We start from the raw sequence: 6746 nt of genomic DNA, 5'->3' as shown, positions 1-6746 counted from the left end.
GGGAGACTGGAAGGGAAGAGCCCACTGTGTTAGTTTTCCATGACTATAACAGAACATCTGAGACAGGCAACTCAAAAAGAAGAAAGTTGATCTTGGAGGGCTACAGTGGTGCTGCCTCAGGGGACCTTGCCACATCGCTGCTCTGTATCCTTGCTGCTTGGCACATAGTGTGCCAAATAAATGCTTGTTAGTGTAGTAAGTAAGCACTTATAAATCTCAGGATCAAGGCTGGGAAGGTTTTTAAAATGGTGCAATCTGGAGGGAGCCATGTTCATTTATGACAGGCGCGGGGGCGCCAGAGGCGTGGGTTGCAGAACTGAGCGAGATGTGATCCTGGTCTTCAAGAGGCTCCTCAGAGACTTTAAGCAAGTGAAAGACCAAGCAATGGTCAGGAGCTGGGCACAGTCAGAAAGCAAATCTAGGCCAGTGGAGAGGAGCATGAGAGCATCCTAGGCTCAGACAGATTACATCTTTAAATATTTCTTTTCTTTTACCTAGATCAGACTCATAGTGATCCTCCTGTTTGCAGCCTCCCAAGCTCTGGGATTATAGGCACGCAACACCATGCCTAGTGTCACTTGCCTTCTCAGCATGGTCCCCAGCTGCTGCGCTATGCTGAAACAGGCACTTTAGTCCGCTGATATCTGGCTGGCCCTTAAGTATTTCTTTTTTCTTTTTTTTTTTTTAATTTTTATTTTATTTATCTGTGTGTGTGTGTGTGTGTGTGTGTGTGGCCAGCTCAGCCCACCAGGGGGCGGGGCTGGCTGGCATGTGGTGCTGAGGGATTGAACTGCGGTCCCCATGCTTTGCTAAGCTTGTTCTAAGTAGGTGCTTTAGACCACTGAGCCATCTCACCAGCCCCTCTTAAGTATTTCTTTAAGCCTACATTGTCTTATCTGTGACTGGGGGATAATGATCGTTTCTGTTTATTGTAAAGGTTGTTGTGAGGATTAAGTGGATTAACACATGGGGCTGGCTCTTTTCTCACCCCCACCGCACCCCCACACCCCACCCCCGTATTTCAGGCCAGGGAGGATAGCTCAGCAGCCTAAGTGCCTGCCTGGCAAGCACAAGGTCCAGAGTTCAATCCCTGGTGGTGGTGGTGGTGGGAAATCACTGCTTGATCGGACTGATAGTGATCCATCTGTTTACAGCCTCCCAAGAGCTGAGATTATAGGTGTGTGTCACCCTGCCCCAGGGGCAGGGCCTGCATGGCAGGCCAGGGGATCAAACCCCCAGACCCTGCACCCACTTGCAGTCACTTTAATCTGCTGAGCTATTTGGCCAGCCCCTTGGGGTTGGTTCTGCACAGGACATAGCATGCAACACATGAACATCCCCAAGGAGTCGTAGCATGTTGCTATGGGGAGGCAGCAACTGCAAAGGGGATGCACACTCAGTCTGGAGGATGAGTGGACAGTGCCACGTGGACAGAGACAAGTGTGTGAGAGAAGGGATGATGCTGAGAAGGCTGGTGCACGGTCCCTCTAGACCAAGGAGACCAGGAGGTCCAGGGACTGCCAGTACAGAGCTGTCATCTCTCTGCCTTCCCCTCCCCCTCTTCTTCTCCCTATCTCTGGCTCACTGGAAGGTTCTTCCTCCTCCTTCTCCTCCTCCTCCTCCTCCTCCTCCTCCTCCTCTTCTTCTTCTTCCTTCTTCCTTCTTTCTTCTTTCTTCTTCTTCTGGTGAAATGGGGGATTGAACTCAGACCCTTGCGATTGCCAGGGAAGCACTTATTCTACTGAGCTATTTCCCCGGCCTGAGGTTCTGCTCTTCCCCTTGGTCCCACTGCAGAGTCTGTTTCCGGGCCCCCCAGGGACTACACTGACCTCTAGCCCAGGTTGTGCTTCCTACACAGCTGGTGATCAATGTGGACCCTTGTGAGTGGTCAGTCTGCATAAGGGAGGAACCAGAGGTCTCACAAGCTGCCCGGTGCAGGTTCTGTTCTCAGCACTTTACCTGTATTTACTCATTCAGTCTTCCCAGTGAGGTGGTGCCCCTGTTGGTCCCTGACTTTATAACCAGGAAGGCAAGGGTATGGAGGGTCACACTCTGCCCGAGGTCACAAAGGTGAAGGAAGGTTTCAAGCCCAGTCTGCAAGTGGGGCTTCTAGTCACTATGCCACCCTAGAAGCCTGAAAAGAAATAGTGGATCACTGCTTTTAACTGTTTCTCTAGGTCTAAAAAAAAATCTAAATTTGATTTTCCAGCAATATGGGAGAGCCACATAGCATGAACCATTTCTGTCCGAGGGCCCTGGAGACGTGTGGACCATCTCCCCAGGAAGGCGGGTGACTACAAGGGGATTCTGAGGGTTCATAGATCCCCAAAGCCAACACAGGGACCTGTGGACACTCTGTGAACTAGATGGCAAGGAGCCCAAATTCTCCAGCTGAGGCTGGGGCTGCAGAGCGAGGCCAAAGCCGTAGGCAGCCTGCTCTGAGACCATAGCTGGGCTCTGTGGAGCGCAACCACGCACTGTCAGGCTTCCAACTTCATGTTGGCAAGGCAAAAGCACTGGTTTCCAATGCTGAATCATTCACTGCTGTTTCTTTACATACTGTTTTGCAAGAAAAGAAGGCTTTATTTGGAATGATTTGCTAGCAACTTATAAATCAAAAGACACACAGAACTGAATAAAGGAGCTAAAGAAACTTACAGAGAGACCAAGGAGGACTATAAATATAAAACTATTTCTGAGGTCCCCATGGCAAAGCACATAAGCTCAACTTCAGAGAAAAGAACAATACTCAACAAGGCAATGTTCAAGAGGGAGACTGGAAGTCAAGTTCATGTAATGCATAGCTACTTAAAAAAAAAAATTACCCAGGTGTGGTGATAAGCACCTTTAATCCCAGGAGGATTAGGGAGGATGAGGCAGGAGTACTCCCATGAGTTTGAGGCCAGGCTGGGCTACAAAGTGAGTTCAAGGCCAGCCTGAACTGTACAGTGAAACGCTTCTCAAAAAGACCAACTAAATAAGTGAAATAAATCAAGGCAGTGTGTGAACAGGCTGTGTCTTAGTTGTTTTTCTCTCATTCCTGGGACAAAATACCTGACACCCAAAGTTGGAAGGAAAGGTTTATTTAGCTCACAGTTTGTGGAAGTTTCAGTCCATACTTAGCTGGCTCCAAGGCAGAGAGGCACATGGCAGAGGGCACTTAGTTCATGGAGACGGGAAAACGGCAAAGAGCAAAGGGAGAGGCAGTGCGACAGCAGCTAGCAAACCTCTCCCCTCCTTACAGGTCAGTGCAGATTACCCACGGCAGGGCAGGAATAGCATTTATACCCATAATCCCAGCACTGGATCATGAATTAATCACAAACTCCCGAAGCCACCCCATGACTGCTTGAGGTTTTTGGGAACACCTAGCCACAACCATAATAGGCTATAAAAGTAAAAACTCGACTATGAGCAATGAGACCCAACAGCCGCATCTCTTCCCACCTGAGTCCCACGCCCGAAAGGTAACTACTTTTATTTGTTCTGTTTTAATTGTGTCTGGGGTGACTTGCTTATCTTTGATATGCTTCACTTCTTTTGTTCTGCTCACCACCCCTATGACCTGCCCCCAATTTCTTTACACTTAAATTTTATTTTACCTTCATTGCATTAGTTAACCTTGTAACTTTCAAAGGCACATATGCTTACCTCTGTGTCTTCTCTTTAGATGCTTTCTGCTTTCTCTCTTCTTTGGATGAGCAGACAGAACAGTAGAAAATTCTGGCACACAGTTGGTAAGTGATAGGGGTCAGCCCCAAGCCACTGGACTGCCATGCCACACGGCGTGCCTACTGGGGCCCCTGAAACACATTTTGCCTGGCACTTATCACAGAAGTGGGATCACCTGCTATTTTTATACTTGTTTCATGCAAAGAGCAGTCACCCCCAGGACTTGGCTCTGCTGGGAATTAAAATCCCATGTCAGCTGGTGGTTGAGGGTTGTTGATAGAATAGATTACAGGGTCCCAGAGGTCCGAGACCCGTTTGAATTCCCCACTGTCTTGGGAGCCATACCGAGAGTCGCTCAGAAGGCTCAAAGCCTCAAAGGTAAGCCCTGACCACACACATCCCATGATTCGTGTCCCTCCCTAAAGCAGCTTTGGAGTCCTCTCCAGTCTGTGTGTTTAGTTGTGCTGTCCAGGTTGTCTTGATGTCTTGGATTGGTTCAAATTGTTCACTTTCCGTGGTCATTTTGACTTTGGTAAAGAGCCAGAAACCACACGGTGCCAGACCCAATACATGGGTGAGTCGGCCAAATAGCTCAGTTAAAGTGCTTAGAAGCAGGCTAAGGGGCTGGGTTTGATGCCTTGGCCCGCTGTGCCAGCCCTGCCACTGAGAGGGTAATTGGGACTAGGTATGGTGGCAGGTGCCTGTAATCCCAGCTCTTGGGAGTCTGTAAACAGGAGGATCACTGTGAGTCCAATCTAGTAGTGAGACCTTGAACACCCACTCTGTAGACCCTTCCCTAAAATACAAATAAATAAATAACTAAATAAATAAATAAATAAAAATTCTGTTGGGGTTGGGGAGATAGCTCAGTAGAATAAGTACTTGCCTGGCAAGTACAAGGCCTGAGTTCAATCCCCAGTCCTGGAAAAAAAAATAATAAATTAATTAATTAATAAAATACATAGATGAAGTCACACTGTGATGTTTTCACAAGTCTGCTTTTTTATTGGATGGCACGTGGTAGCAGCATTCACTGTATTTTTAATCTCCTTTATGCTTAATTTTTAAAAAATTATTTATTTATTATCGGGGCTCTTTTTTTTTTTTTTTTTTTGAACCAGGGATTGATCTCAGGTCCTTGTGCTTGCCAGGGAAGTGCTTATTTCACTGAGCCATCTCCCCGGCCCCTTGCTATAGGGTCTCTCTACAGCTCAGACTCATAGTGATCCTCCTGCCTCAACCTCCCCAGCTCTGGGATTACATGCATAGGCCACCGTGCAAGGTTTCATTCGCCATCTCTGAAAGGAGCAGCACAGCATGCGGCACCAGGGATCAAACTTGGATCCTTGTATTTGCCAAGCAGGCACTTAGATCACCGAGCTATCTGCCTGGCCTCCTCACTTCCTAAAGACACTCATGAGCAAGGACTTGAACTTCCAGAATTCCTTTAGAAAGTGACAAAATGACAGCATAAATGTGTCCAATATGAGGGGAAAGTTTTTTGTTGTTGCCTTTTTGAGACAGGGTCTCACTATGTAGTTCAGGCTGTCTATGAACTCCCTTTGCAGCCTAGGCTGGCCTCACACTTGCAGTGATCCTCCTGCCTCAGCCTCCAGAGTGATGGGATTATAGGTGTATGCCACCATGCCCAGCCTAACAGGGAATTATTTAAGAGATTAATGACAATGTGTCTTTCACTGCAATTATTTTTTTTTTTTTAAATGGGCTGGGAAGATAGCTTAGGGGTTTAAGCACCTGCCTGGAAAGCACAAGGATCTGGATTTGATCCCTGGTACCTCATGCTGTGCCAGCCCAGGAACCATGGGCACCCTGTGCTGGCCCGAAACCAGGTGTGGTGGCACACGTCTGTAATCCCAGTGCTGGGGAGGCTGAGACAGGAAGATCACTACTAGTGTGAGCTGTGTAACAAGACCCTGTACCAAATACATAAATAAAAGATTAAAAAAATTAAATGTAAATGTTCACTATATTGTTCAGTCACACCTCTTAAGTGTTTGTAGGGGGAGATTTCAATCAGGATTCTCAGATGTGCAAGAAGGCACTGGCCCCTTCTGCAGTGACCATGGTATTGCCGTGGTTCGGATGTGTGCCCTGATTTCACCTGGGAAGGCTGGGCTCAGCAGTGTTGGGAGGTCAGTGTTTAGCTAATGTGGCCTCCAGCCACGTGGATGGATTGGTGCCCTTCGCATGCGGGTATGTCTCATGGCAGTGGGTTCATTCTCCAGAGAGGGGCTTGTTAGGTTGAGGTTGGCTTCCTCCTCATTCTTTTGGTCTCTGCCGTGTTATGAAGCAGCGCAAAGCCCCCACCAGAAGCTATGCCCATGTGACACCATGTCCTTGGCTGCTCAGCCTCTAGAATTGCAAACCAAATACATCTATCTTTTTTGTACTCAGGATCCAACTCAGTACTTTGTGCGTGCTGAGCAGGTACTTATGCCACTATATCCTAGCCCTACATCAAATTTCTTTATGACCTACTCATCCTAAGATGTCCTGTGACAGCAACAGAAAATGCACTAAGGTTCTTGCCTTCTTCTACAGCCACTGTAGGAAGAGGATTAACATTTGGCTGTGAAAGGTCTCTCAGGATGTGTGAGGTTCTTCTCTGGGTCCTCTGAGCCTCTCTTACTAAGATCTCCTCTTTTGTGTTTCTCCCTGCCCTTCTTGCACCTGTGGCAACAACGACATGTTAACTCACTACAGTGGGACTGCGGCACCTGCGCCACAAGCGACGGCTTCTGAAGGCACAAGTTAGTATCGCCTCGCAGTTGTGGAGCTGGAAATCAGCGCTCACAGTACAGGCATGGAGTGGCTTCTGGAGTTTGTGATTGATTATTGTGGCATTGGGGGTCAGTAATCTGTACTACAATGTAGGAAAGGGAGAAAGGCTAACTGTCTGCAGCAGGTGTTTGTAGAAAGCCCATGCCGCGAATCGCGGCTTCAGAACCAAAACTCCTAGGGACCATTGGGTGAGGCCTGCTGCAGCCCTTGAAGCCTGCGCTAGATTACCCCTCCCACCGAGTGTGCCAAGATGGCGCTCATTTCCTGCTTCC

The sequence above is a fragment of the Octodon degus genome, unplaced genomic scaffold (assembly GCF_000260255.1).
Source record: "Octodon degus isolate 3935 unplaced genomic scaffold, OctDeg1.0 scaffold00007, whole genome shotgun sequence".
Lineage (NCBI taxonomy): Eukaryota > Metazoa > Chordata > Mammalia > Rodentia > Octodontidae > Octodon > Octodon degus.
This window is presented reverse-complemented; position numbering follows the sequence as displayed.